This window comes from Oncorhynchus kisutch, linkage group LG1, assembly GCF_002021735.2.
Source record: "Oncorhynchus kisutch isolate 150728-3 linkage group LG1, Okis_V2, whole genome shotgun sequence".
Taxonomy (NCBI): domain Eukaryota; kingdom Metazoa; phylum Chordata; class Actinopteri; order Salmoniformes; family Salmonidae; genus Oncorhynchus; species Oncorhynchus kisutch.
In genome coordinates, this window is record NC_034174.2 from 165,937 (window position 1) to 180,534 (window position 14,598).

Consider the following 14,598-nt stretch of genomic DNA (forward strand, 5'->3'; position numbering starts at 1 on the left):
GAGCATAAGCTTTCCTGAATAACTGGGCCTGCTGGGAGCATAAGATTTCCTAAATAACTAGGCCTGCTGGGAGCATAAAACTTCCTGAATAACTGGGCCTGCTGGGAGCATAAGATTTCCTGAATAACTGGGCCTGCTGGGAGCATAAGATTTCCTGAATAACTGGGCCTGCTGGAAGCATAACACTTCCTGAATAACTGGGCCTGCTGGGAGCATAACCTTTCCTGAATAACTGGGCCTGCTGGGAGAATAAGCTTTCCTGAATAACTGGGCCTGCTTGGAGAATAAGATTTCCTGAATAACTGGGACTGCTGGGAGCATAATCTTTCCTGAATAACTGGGCATGCTGGGAGCATACGACTTCCTGAATAACTGGGCCTGCTGGGTGCATAATCTTTCCTGAATAACTGGTCCTGCTGGGAGCATAAGATTTCCTGAATAACTAGGCCTGCTGGGAGCATAAAACTTCCTGAATAATTGGGCCTGCTGGGAGCATATGACTTCCTGAATAACTGGGCCTGCTGGGAGCATACGACTTCCTTAATAACTGGGCCTGCTGGGAGCATAACATTTCCTGAATAACTGGGCCTGCTGGGAGCATACGACTTCCTGAATAACTGGGCCTGCTGGGAGCATACGAATTCCTGAAAAACTGGGCATGCTGGGAGCATACGACTTCCTGAATAACTGGGCCTGCTGGGTGCATAATCTTTCCTGAATAACTGGGCCTGCTGGGAGCATAAGCTTTCCTGAATAATTGGGCCAGTTGGGAGCATTAGCTTTCCTAAAAAACTGGGCCTGCGGGGAGCAAAAGCTTTCCTGAATAACTGGGCCTGCTGGGAGAATAACATTTCCTGAATAACTGGGCCTGCTGGGAGCATAAGCTTTCCTGAATAACTGGGCCTGCTGGGAGCATAACATTTCCTGAATAACTGGGACTGCTGGGAGCATAAGATTTCCTGAATAACTGGGCCTGCTGGGAGCATACGACTTCCTGATAAACTGGGCCTGCTGGGAGCATACGACTTCCTGAAAAACTGGGAATGCTGGGAGCATAAGATTTCCTGAATAACTGGTCCTGCTGGGAGCATAAGATTTTCTGAATAACTGGGCCTGCTGGGAGCATAAGCTTTCCTGAATAACTGGGCCTGCTGGGAGCATAATATTTCCTGAATAACTGGGCCTGCTGGGAGCATACGACTTCCTGAAAAACTGGGCCTGCTGGGAGCATACGACTTCCGGAAAAACTGGGCCTGCTGGGAGCATACGATTTCCTGAATAACAGGGCCTGCTGGGAGCATAAGATTTCCTGAATAACTGGGCCTGCTGGGAGCATAAGCTTTCCTAAATAACTGGGCCTGCTATGAGCATTCGATTTCCTGAATAACAGGGCCTGCTGGGAGCATAAGATTTCCTGAATAACTGGGCCTGCTGGGAGCATAAGCTTTCCTGAATAACTGGGCCTGCTGGGAGCATAAGATTTCCTAAATAACTAGGCCTGCTGGGAGCATAAAACTTCCTGAATAACTGGGCCTGCTGGGAGCATAAGATTTCCTGAATAACTGGGCCTGCTGGGAGCATAAGTTTTCCTGAATAACTGGGCCTGCTGGGAGCATAACACTTCCTGAATAACTGGGCCTGCTGGGAGCATAACCTTTCCTGAATAACTGGGCCTGCTGGGAGAATAAGCTTTCCTGAATAACTGGGCCTGCTTGGAGAATAAGATTTCCTGAATAACTGGGACTGCTGGGAGCATAATCTTTCCTGAATAACTGGGCATGCTGGGAGCATACGACTTCCTGAATAACTGGGCCTGCTGGGTGCATAATCTTTCCTGAATAACTGGTCCTGCTGGGAGCATAAGTTTTCCTGAATAACTAGGCCTGCTGGGAGCATAAAACTTCCTGAATAATTGGGCCTGCTGGGAGCATAAGATTTCCTGAATAACTGGGCCTGCTGGGAGCATAAGCTTTCCTAAATAACTGGGCCTGCTATGAGCATTCGATTTCCTGAATAACAGGGCCTGCTGGGAGCATAAGATTTCCTGAATAACTCGGCCTGCTGGGAGCATAAGCTTTCCTGAATAACTGGGCCTGCTGGGAGCATAAGATTTCCTAAATAACTAGGCCTGCTGGGAGCATAAAACTTCCTGAATAACTGGGCCTGCTGGGAGCATAAGATTTCCTGAATAACTGGGCCTGCTGGGAGCATAAGTTTTCCTGAATAACTGGGCCTGCTGGGAGCATAACACTTCCTGAATAACTGGGCCTGCTGGGAGCATAACCTTTCCTGAATAACTGGGCCTGCTGGGAGAATAAGCTTTCCTGAATAACTGGGCCTGCTTGGAGAATAAGATTTCCTGAATAACTGGGACTGCTGGGAGCATAATCTTTCCTGAATAACTGGGCATGCTGGGAGCATACGACTTCCTGAATAACTGGGCCTGCTGGGTGCATAATCTTTCCTGAATAACTGGTCCTGCTGGGAGCATAAGATTTCCTGAATAACTAGGCCTGCTGGGAGCATAAAACTTCCTGAATAATTGGGCCTGCTGGGAGCATACGACTTCCTGAATAACTGGGCCTGCTGGGAGCATACGACTTCCTTAATAACTGGGCCTGCTGGGAGAATAAGATTTCCTGAATAACTTGGCCTGCTGGGAGCATAAAACCTCCTGAATAACTGGGCCTGCTGGGAGCATACGACTTCCTGAATAACTGGGCCTGCTGGGAGCATACGACTTCCTGAAAAACTGGGCCTGCTGGGAGCATACGACTTCCTGAAAAACTGGGCCTGCTGGGAGCATAAGATTTCCTGAATAACTGGGCCTCCTGGGAGCATAAGCTTTCCTGAATAACTGGGCCTGCTGGGAGCATATGATTTCCTGAACAACTGGGCCTGTTGGGAGCATAAGATTTCCTGAATAACTGGGCCTGCTGGGAGCATAAGCTTTCCTGAATAACTGGGCCTGCTGGGAGCATAAGCTTTCCTAAATAACTGGGCCTGCTATGAGCATACGATTTCCTGAATAACAGGGCCTGCTGGGAGCATAAGATTTCCTGAATAACTGGGCCTGCTGGGAGCATAAGATTTCCTGAATAACTGGGCCTGCTGGGAGCATAAGCTTTCCTGAATAACTGGGCCTGCTGGGAGCATAACATTTCCTGAATAACTGGGCCTGCTGGGAGCATAAGATTTCCTGAATAACTGGACCTGCTGGGAGCATAAGATTTCCTGAATAACTGGGCCTGCTGGGAGCATAAGCTTTCCTGAATAACTGGGCCTGCTGGGAGCATAAGATTTCCTGAATAACTGGGCCTGCTGGGAGCATAAGATTTCCTGAATAACTGGGCCTACTGGGAGCATAAGCTTTCCTGAATAACTGGGCCTGCTGGGAGCATAAGATTTCCTGAATAACTGGGTCTGCTGGGAGCATAAGCTTTCCTAAATAACTGGGCCTGCTGGGATCATAGACCTACAGTTTAAGTGGGAAGTTTACGTACACTTAGGTTGGAGTGATTAAAACTAGTTTTTCAACCAATCCACTTCAACCACTCCATGGCTTTAGAAGCTTCTGATAGGCTAATTGACACCATTTGAGTCAATTGGAGGTGTACCTGTGGATGTATTTCAAGGCCTACCTTCAAACTCAGTCCATCTTTGCCTGACATCATGGGAAAATCAAAAGAAATCAGCCAAGACTTCAGAAAAAAACAAAACAAAACATTTGACCCAAGTTAAACAATTTAAAGGCAATGCTACCAAATACTAATTGAGTGTATGTAAACTTCTGAACCACTGGGAATGTGATGAAATAAATAAAAGCTGAAATAAATCATTCTCTCTTCTATTTCTCTCTACATTTCACATTCTTAAAATTAATTGGTGATCCTAACTGACCTAAGACAGGGAATTTTTACTAGGATTAAATGTCAGGAATTGTGAAAAACTGAGTTTAAATGTAAACTTCCGACTGTGTGTGGCCATATTATTATAGGAGGACTTGAGAGCATGATGATCTGCAACAGGCAGCACATCTCAATATCAGAAGATAAAATACAGCCAGACTGGACTGCTTCTATGTCTTTCTAAACCTTATAAAATGTCCAGAGTAAACCCACTACTGATCCAAATGGAATGAAATGTTCAACATTGTTGAATAGATGCCCAACATTCAGGGCTGTTTACTGACCATTTTGTACATAATGTTTCTGCTACTGTCTCTTATGACCGAAAGGAGCTTCTGGACATCAGAACAGCAATTACTCACCTCGAATTGGACAAATAATTTTTCTTTAATGAGTCGGACGAGAAGGACTTACTCTAAACACCCAAACAGGCCCTCATCCACGTCATTCACTGGAGAAAGAAACTGAGATTTCGCGGAAAGAGATCGGGGTGCCTTGTGAGGATCAGGCGACGAGTGGCTAATCTGCCTTTGCCATATGTACTGTTAGCCAACGTTCAATCACTGGAAACAAATGGGACAAACTGAAAGCACGTATAGCCTACCAATGGGACATTAAAAGCTGGCGGCTGGCGGGTTATACACTCTATTGGCAGGATAGAACAGCAGCCTCTGGTAAGACACGGGGCGGTGGCCTATGTATATTTGTAAACCACAAATGGTGCACGATATCACTTAAACCACACTCAATGAGCTGTAAACGGTCATAAACAAACAGGAAAATGCTCATTCAGAGCCAGCGCTCCGAGTGGCCGGGGACTTTAATGCAGGGAAACTTGAATCAGTTTTACCTCATTTCTATCAGCGTTCTATCGAGTTCCTAGGAAACTATGCAGTATTTAGTTTTTTTATGTACTATTTCTTACACTGTTACCCCAGGAAATCTGAAGTCTTATTACATACAGCCGGGAGGAACTATTGGATATAAGAGCAACGTCAACTTACCAACATTATGACAAGGAATACGACTTTCCCGAAGCGGATCCTCTGTTCGGACCACCACCCAGGACAATGGATCTAATCCCAGCAGCTGACTGAAAACAACGGTGATGCAGAAGGGGCAGGCGGAGCGATCTTCTGGTCAGGCTTCGAAAACGGGCACATTGCTCACCACTCCCAAGTATACTACTCGCCAATGTCCAGTCTCTTGACAACAAGGTAGACGAGCAAGGGTTGCCTTCCAGAGAGACTTCCGAGATTGTAACATTCTCTGTTTCATGGAAACATGGCTCTCTCGCAATATGTTGTCGGAATCGGTTCAGCCACCGGGCTTCTCCATGCATTGTGCCGACAGAGATAAACACCTCTCTGGGAAGAGGAAAGGTGGGGGCGTATGCTTCATGATTAAAGACTCGTGGTTTAATCATAACATACAGGAACTCAAGTCCTTCTGCTTCCCGACTAGAATTCCTTACAATCAAATGCCGGCCATTCTACCTACCAAGAGAATTCTCATCAGTTATAGTCACCACTGAGTACATCCCCCATCAAGCGAACACCAAGACGGCCCTCAAGGAACTTCACTGGACTCTACGTAAACTGGAAAATATATACCCGGAGGCTGCATCTTGCTCCTACCGTCCTATAGGCAGAAACTCAAACAGGATGTACCAGTGACAAGAACCAATGAACGCTGGTCTGACCAATCGGCTGCCACACTCCAAGATTGTTTTGATCAAGCAGACTGGAATATGTTCCGGTCAGTCTCAGAGAACGACATTGATCTATACGCTGACTGTGAGTTTATAAATTGCATTAGAGATGTTGTACCCACTGTGACTTAAAACCTACCCTAACCAGAAACTGTGGATGGATGGCGGCATTTGCGCAAAACTGAAAGTGTGAACCATCGCATTTAACCATGGAAAGAGGTCTGGAGATACGGCTGAATATAAACAGTGTAGTTATTCCCTCCAAGGTAATCAAACAAGCAAGGCAATCAAACAAGCAAAATGCCAGTACAGGGACAAGGTGGAGTCGCAATTCAAAGGCTCAGACACAAGACGTATGTGGCAGGGTCTACAGGAAATCACGGACTATAAAAACAAAAACAGGCACATTACGGATACCGACGTCACGCTTCCAGACAAACTAAACACCTTCTTTGCCCCGCTTTGAGGATAATACAGTGCCACCGTCGCGGATCGCTAACAAAGTCTGCGGCCCCTCCCCCTCTCCTTCTCAGTGGCTGATGTGAGTAAAACATTTCAACATGTTAACCCTCGCAAGGCTGCTGGCCCGGACGGCATCCCTAGCCGCATCCTCAGAGCATGCAGACCAGCTGTCTGGTATGTTAACAGACATATTTAATCTCTCCCTATCCCAGTATCTTGTCCCCACATGCTTCAAGATGGCTACCATTGTTCCTGTACCCAAGAAGGCAAAGATAACTGAACTAAATGACTACTGCCCCGTAGAACTCACTTCTGTCATCATGAAGTACTTTGAGAGGCTAATCAAGGATCATATCACCGCCACTTTACCAGCCACCCTATTCCCACTTCAGTTTGTTTACTGCCCCAACAGGTCTACAGATGACGCAATCGCCATTGCACTGCCCTATCCCATCTGGACAAAAAGAATACCTATGTAAGAATGCTGTTCACTGACTACAACTCAGCATTCAACACCATAGTACCCTCCAAGCTCATCATCAAGCTGGAGGCCCTGGGTCTCAACCCCGCCCTGTGCAACTGGATCCTGGACTTCCTGACGGGCCGCCCCCAGGGGGTGAAGATAGGAAACAACATCTCCACTTCACTGACCCTCAACACTGGGGCCCCACAAGGGTGTGTGCTCAGCCCTCTCCTGTACTCCCTGTTCACCCACGACTGTGTGGCCATGCACGCCTCCAACTCAATCATCAAGTTTGCAGACGACACAACAGTAGTGGGCCTGATCACCAAAAACGACAAGACAGTCTACAGAAAGGAGGTGAGGGCACTGGGAGAGTGGTGTCAGGAAAACAACCTCTCACTCAACGTCAACAAAACAAAGGAGATGATTGTGGACTTCAGGAAACAGCAGAGGGAACACCCCCCTATCCACATTGAAAGAAATAAAACAAATGTGAAGCTATATAACAACGAGTGCTGACATGCAACTACACATAGACAATAACCCACAAAACCAAAATGGGAAATGCAACCTAAATAGGATCCCCAATCAGAGACAATGATAAACAGCAGTTTTGTGAGTTATTGTCTATGTGTAGTTGCATGTCTGCACTCGTTGTTATATAGCTTCACGTTCATTTTGTTTCTTTGTTAGTTTGTTTAGTGACCAAATAACCCACCTTAACAGGACCAAGCAGCGTGTAAAGGAGGAGCAGACATTATGGACTTGGGAAGAGATTTTGGACGGAAAAGAATCCTGGACATGGGAGGAAATACTAGATGGAGCAGGACCCTGGATGCAGCCTGGGGAGTATCGCCGTTCTAAGGAGGAGAAATACCGGAGAATAGAGGAACGGCGACGATATGAGGGTACACAGCTAGCACGGAAGCCCGAGAGGCAGCCCCAAGAAAAAAGTTTGGGGGTGGCACACGAGGAGATTGGCTGAGTCAGGTAGGAGACCTGAGCCAACTCCTCGTGCTTACCGTGGGGTGCGTGTAACTGGTCAGGCACCGTGTTATGCAGAGATGCGCACGGTGTCTCCAGTGGGCTAGAATGGGCATCAGCCAGGACGAATTGAGCCAGCTCTATGTTCTGGATCTCCAATGCGTGCGTCTCCATGGTATCCTATTCCTCCTCCCCGCACTCGCCCTGAGGTACGTGTCCCCAGCCCGGTACCACCAGTTCCGACATCACACACCAGGCCTACACTGCGCCTCGGCAGTCCAGAACGTCTGGCAACAGTACCCAGTCCAGAGCGTCCGGCGACAGTTCACACACCAGAATGACGGGCCACAGTCCGGAAGCTCCAACGACGGGCCACAGTCCAGAACCTCCAACAACGGTCCCCGGCACGGGGCATCCAATGACGGTCCCCAGTCCGGGGTCTCCAGCGACAGTCTCCAGGCTGGGGTCTCCAGCGACAGTCTCCAGTCCAGGGTCTCCAGCGACAGTCTCCAGTCCAGGGTCTCCAGCGACAGTCTCCAGTCCAGGGTCTCCAGCAACAGTCTCCAGTCCAGGGTCTCCAGCGACGGTCCCCAGTCCGGGGTCTCCAGCGAAGGTCTCCAGTCCAGAACATCCGGCAATGATCCACGCAGCGAGGGTCCCCAGCCCGGGGCCTAAGTTATCTATGTTTTCTTTATTATTTTTGGTTAGGTCAGGGTGTGACGAGGGTGGTATGTGTGTTTTTGTCTTGTCTAGGGTTTTTTGTATATGTATGGGGTTTTGGTATAGTCTAGGTAAAGGTAGGTCTAAGGTGGCCTGAATTGGTTCCCAATCAGAGACAGCTGTTTATCGTTGTCTCTGATTGGGGATCCTATTTAGGTTGCCATTTACCATTTTGGTTTTGTGGGTTATTGTCTATCTGTAGTTGCATGTCAGCACTAGTTGTTTATAGCTTCACATTCGTTTTGTTGTTTTGTTAGTTTTTTAGTGTTCTTCGTTTTAACAAAAGGCTAAGCTGTGTTTTGCAATATTGCACTTGTGATTTCATGAATATGAATATTATTTGACTGTGGCGCTATGCTATTCAGCATTGCTGATGACAATTATACCGGATCCGGGATGGGTGGTTCAGAGCGGTTAAGAAAAGAAGAATGTATTCCAATCACGCTGCGCCTTGCTCTCCTCGTTACAACGAACGTGCCAGACGGGGCTGTAGTGGAGCAGGTTGAGAGCTTCAAGTTCCTTGGCATCCACATCAACAACAAACTAACATGGTCCAAGAACACCAAGACAGTCGTGAAGAGGGTATGACAAAATCTATTCCCCCTCAGGAGACTGAAAAGATTTGGCATGGGTCCTGAGATCCTCAAAAGGTTCTACAGCTGCACCATCGAGAGCATCCTGACGGGTTGCATCACTGCCTGGTATGGCAGCTGCTCGTTCTCCGACCGCAAGGCACTACAGAGGTTAGTGCATATGGCCCAGTACATCACTGGGGCCAAGCTTCCTGTCAACCAGGACCTCTATACCAGGCGGTGTCAGAGAAAGGCCCTAAAAATTGTCAAAGACTCCAGCCACCCAAGCCCACTGAAGTCGGTTAAGACGCCAAACTGCAGTCAGGTTAATATTCTGGTTAGGACAACGAGCACGCAGATGAGCTTCTCTGAGGCGGTTTTTGACAGTTTGTGCAGAAATTCTTCGGTTGTGCAAACCCACAGTTTCATCAGCTGTCCGAGTGGCTCGTCTCAGATGATCCCGCAGGTGAAGAAGCCGGATGTAGAGGCCCTGAGCTGGTGTGTTTACACGTGGTATGCGGTTGTGAGGCCGGTTGGACGTATTGCCAAATTCTCAAAAAGGAATTTGTAGGCAGCTTATGGCAGAGAAATTAACATTAAATTCTCTGGAAACAGCTCTGGTGGACATTCCTGTAGTCAAAGTGCCAGTTGTACGCTCCCTCAACTTGAGACATCCGTGGCATTGGGTTGTGTGACAAAACTGCACATGTTAGATGTTGTCCTCAGCACATGCTGTCCCCAGCACAAGGTGCACCTGTGTAATGATCATGCTGTTTAATCAGCTTCTTGATATGCCGTACCTGTCAGGTGGATGGATGATCTTGGCAAAGGAGAAATGCTCACTAATAGGGACGTAAACAAATTTGTGCACAAAATTTGAGCGAAATAAGCTTTTTGTGTGTATGGAACATTTCTGGGATCTTTTATTTCAGCTCATGAAACATAAGACCAACACTTTACATGTTTATATAGTTACTCAGTATAATTCTTCCTCCCCTCCCTCTTCAACCCCCCCCCCCCTCCACCCCAACTGTATAATTTTATTTAACCATTATGTAACTAGGCAAGTCAGTTAAAAACAAATTCTTATTTTCAATGACAGCCTAGGAACAGTGGGTTAACTGCCTTGTTTGGGGCAGAACAACATTTTTTTACCTTGTCAGCTTGGTGATTCAATCTAGCAACTTTGTGGTTACTGGCCCAAAGCTCTAACCATGAGACTACCTGCCGCCTGAATGAGCCTACATGTTAACTGTCTCTAACTTTTTCTCTCTCCCTTTCTCTCTCTCTGTCCTTGTCTGTCCACAGGAACCAACTGTCTAATGATCCTACATGTTAACTCGCTCTCTCTCTCTGTCCTTGTCTGTCCACAGGAACCAACTGTCTAATGATTCTACATGTTAACTCGCTCTCTCTCTCTGTGTCCTTGTCTGTCCACCGGAACCAACTGTCTAATGATGATCCATTTAATTCCCATGTTATTTTATGACCCATCCTAGACTACTACATTACATTTGACCATTGGATGACTCATTGTTATCTTTTTAGAAGAGAGAGAGATGGAGAGAGACACAGAGAGATGGAGAGAGACACAGAGAGATGAAAAGAGACATCCAGACATCCAAAATGGAGATGTATGGTTAAACCACTTCTCCAATCTTTTTGGCTCTATAACAAATAATAAAGAGAAAAAACATATACATGATCAAATACAGATCTTAGAATCAACTATTAAAGACCAGAACCCACTGGATTCTCCAATTACCTTGAATGAGTTACAGGACAAAATAAAAACCCTCCAACCCAAAAAGGCCTGTGGTGTTGATGGTATCCTCAATGAAATGATCAAATATACAGACAACAAATTCCAATTGGCCATACTAAAACTCTTTAACATCATCCTTAGCTCTGGCATCTTCCCCAATATTTGGAACCAAGGACTGATCACCACAATCCACAAAAGTGGAGACAAATTTGACCCCAATAACTACCGTGGAATATGCATCAACAGTAACCTTGGGGAAATCCTCTGCATTATCATTAACAGCAGACTCGTACATTTCCTCAATGAAAACAATGTACTGAGCAAATGTCAAATTGGCTTTTTACCAAATTACCGTACAACAGACCATGTATTCACCCTGCACACCCTAATTGACTACCAAACAAACCAAAACAAAGGCAAAGTCTTCTCATGCTTTGTTGATTTCAAAAAAGCCTTCGACTCAATTTGGTATGAGGGTCTGCTATACAAATTGATGGAAAGTGGTGTTGGGGGTAAAACATACAACATTATAAAATAATTTACACAAACAACAAGTGTGTGGTTAAAATTGGCAAAAAACACACACATTTCTTCACACAGGGTCATGGGGTGAGACAGGGATGCAGCTTAAGCCCCACCCTCTTCCACATATATATCAACGAATTGGCGCGGGCACTAGAAAAGTCTGCAGCACCCGTCCTCACCCTACTAGAATCCGAAGTCAAATGTCTACTGTTTGCTGATGATCTGGTGCTTCTGTCACCAACCAAGGAGGGCCTACAGCAGTACCTAGATCTTCTGCACAGATTCTGTCAGACCTGGGCCCTGATAGTAAATCTCAGTAAGACCAAAATAATGGTGTTCCAAAAAAGGTCCAGTCACCAGGACCACAAATACAAATTCCATCTAGACACTGTTGCCCTAGAGCACACAAAAAACTATACATACCTTGGCCTAAACATCAGCGCCACAGGTAACTTCCACAAAGATGTGAACGATCTGAGAGACAAGACAAGAAGGGCATTCGATGCCATCAAAAGGAACATACATTTCAACGTACCAATTAGGGTTTGGCTAGAAATACTTGAATCAGTCATAGAGCCCATTATGGTTGTGAGGTCTGGGGTCCGCTCACCAACCAAGACTTCACAAAATGGGACAAACACCAAATTGAGACTTTGCATGCAGAATTCTGCAAAAATATCCTCAGTGTACAACATACAACATCAAATATTGCATGCAGAGCAGAATTAGGCCGATACCCACTAATTATCAAAATCCAGAAAAGAGCCGTTAAATTCTGCAACCACCTAAAAGGAAGCGATTCCCAAACCTTCCATAACAAAGCCATCACCTACAGAGAGATGAACCTGGAGAAGAGTCCCCTAAGCAAGCTGGTCCTGGGGCTCTGTTCACAAACACAAACACACCCCACAGAGCCCCAGGACAGCAGCACAATTAGACCCAACCAAATCATGAGAAAACAAAAAGATAATTACTTGACAAGAATTTAGATCTTGGAAAGAATTAACAAAAAACAGAGCAAACTAGAATGCTATTTGGCCCTAAACAGAGAGTACACAGCGGCAGAATACCTGACCACTATGACTGACCCAAACTTAAGGAAGGCTTTGACTATGTACAGACTCAGTGAGCATAGCCTTGCTATTGAGAAAGGCTGCCGAAGGCAGACATGACTCTCAAGAGAAGACAGGCTATGTGCTCACTGCCCACAACATGAGGTGGAAACTGAGCTGTACTTCCTAACCTCCTGCCCAATGTATGACCATATTAGAGAGACATATTTCCCTCTGATTACACAGATCCACAAAGAATTAGAAAACAAATCCAATTTTGATAAACTCCCATATCTACTGGGTGAAATACCACAGTGTGCCATCACAGCAGCAAGATTTGTGACCTGTTGCCACGAGAAAAGGGCAACCAGTGAAGAACAAGCACCATTGTAAATACAACCCATATTTATGCTTATTTAGTTTATCTTGTGTCCTTTAACCATTTGTACATTGTTAAAACACTGTATATATATATAATATGACATGTGTAATGTCTTTATTGTTTTGAAACTTCTGTATGTGTAATGTTTACTGTTAATTTGTATTGTTTATTTCACTTTTGTATATTATCTACCTCACTTGCTTTGGCAATGTTAACACATGTTTACCATGCCAATAAAGCCCCTTGAATTGAATTGAGAGACAGAGAGATGGGGAGAGACACAGAGAGATGGGGACAGACAGAGAGATAGAGAGAGACACAGAGATGGAGAGAGACAGATAGATGGAGAGAGACACAGAGAGATGGAGAGAGACAGAGAGGTGGGGAGAGAAAGAGAGAGACATAGGGGGACAGAGAGAGACAGAGATATGGAGAAAGACAGAGAGAGACATAGGGGGACAGAGAGAGACAGAGAGATGGAGAAAGACAGAGAGAGACATAGGGGGACAGAGAGAGACAGAGAGATGGAGAAAGACAGAGAGAGACATAGGGGGACAGAGAGAGAGAGAGATGGAGAAAGACAGAGAGAGACATAGGGGGACAGAGAGAGACAGAGAGATGGAAAAAGGGAGAGAGATGGAGAAAGACAGAGAGAGACATAGGGGGACAGAGAGAGACAGAGAGATGGAGAAAGACAGAGAGAGACATAGGGGGACAGAGAGAGACAGAGAGATGGAGAAAGACAGAGAGAGACACAGAGAGATGGAAAAAGAGAGAGAGATGGAGATAGACACAGAGAGATTAAGAAAGACAGAGAGAGATGGAGAGAGAGAGACACAGAGAGACACAGAGAGATGGAGAAAGACACAGAGAGATGAAGAAAGACAGAGAGAGATGGAGACAGAAACAGAGAGACACACAGAGAGATGGAGAAAGACAGAGAGAGGGAGACAGAGAGACACAGAGAGATGAAGAAAGATAGAGAGAGATGGAGACAGAGACACAGAGAGATGAAGAAAGACAGAGAGAGATGGAGACAGAGACACAGAGAGATGAAGAAAGACAGAGAGAGATGGAGACAGAGACACAGAGAGACACAGATAGATGGAGAAAGACAGAGAGAGATGGAGAGAGAGAGAGACACAGAGAGATGGAGAAAGAAAGAGAGAGATGAGGAGAGAGAGAGACAGAGAGACAGAGAGATGGAGAAAGACAGAGAGAGATGAGGAGAGAGAGATGGAGAAAGACAGAGAGAGATGGAGAAAGACAGAGAGAGATGAGGAGAGAGAGAGATGGAGAAAGACAGAGAGAGATGGAGAGAGACAGAGAGAGACATACAGGACAGTTACTTTTCATATTATTCTCCCTGGGTGGTTGAAGCCTCTTGTTAGATTCTGGTCTCCACGACAACAGCCTGCTGCTCCGAGGAACCACGGTTAGTGTTGGCATGGTAACCAACAATCTCCGTCCACTCTGGAGTTTGGGCAGAAGATGGAATCATGAACACATGGATTTCAAGCGAACTTCATATATTACATCGCATTTATTTGCATTTTTTCAAAGATTATACTGTATTTTCTTTACAACCACTGCAATTATAATGTAGTACTGTAGTTAGGAACAACACTTTCTAGTAAAGTGGCACATCAAATTATATGAACAAATATACAACCTATTTTGGCACACTTCATGTATTAAATAGTATTTATTTTCTTACTTTTCCAAAGATTATCCTGTATCTCTTACAAGCAGAGCCGTTAGTTGGAAACGCTTTCTTGCAGTGGCTACAGTGATAGATAGGTAAATTACATCAAACTGCCGAGTTGTGCTGTGTATTAGACTGTGTTCTATGCAATGGCAGTTGGCAGAGATTCTGCTGTAAATCATGTGGGAAGCCACATGCAGGAAGTGAGAGCTCAGATGTGTGGGTGTTGCAAGCTGCACATGGTGCAACAACAAGCTATCAGAAAGATCAAACTTTAAAAACAACACTTAAAAGGGTATTTAAATCCTGTTTGAATTAACTCTTTAAAAAAATATCTAAATAATATTTG

General features: G+C 45.6%; 1 protein-coding gene across 1 annotated transcript in view; it reads right to left on the reverse strand.

The window, feature by feature from the left end:
• Window positions 1-14,397, reverse strand: part of znf831 (zinc finger protein 831) — a 144,731-nt gene extending 130,334 nt beyond the window's left edge. Inside the window, exons 1-2 of the mRNA XM_031833696.1 lie at window positions 14,262-14,397; window positions 13,894-14,017 (exon numbers count right to left, since the gene is read on the reverse strand). The gene's annotated coding sequence lies outside the window, so the exon portion shown is untranslated. The remainder of the gene's footprint in view (window positions 1-13,893; window positions 14,018-14,261) is intronic.
• Between the last annotated feature and the right edge of the window lie 201 nt (window positions 14,398-14,598).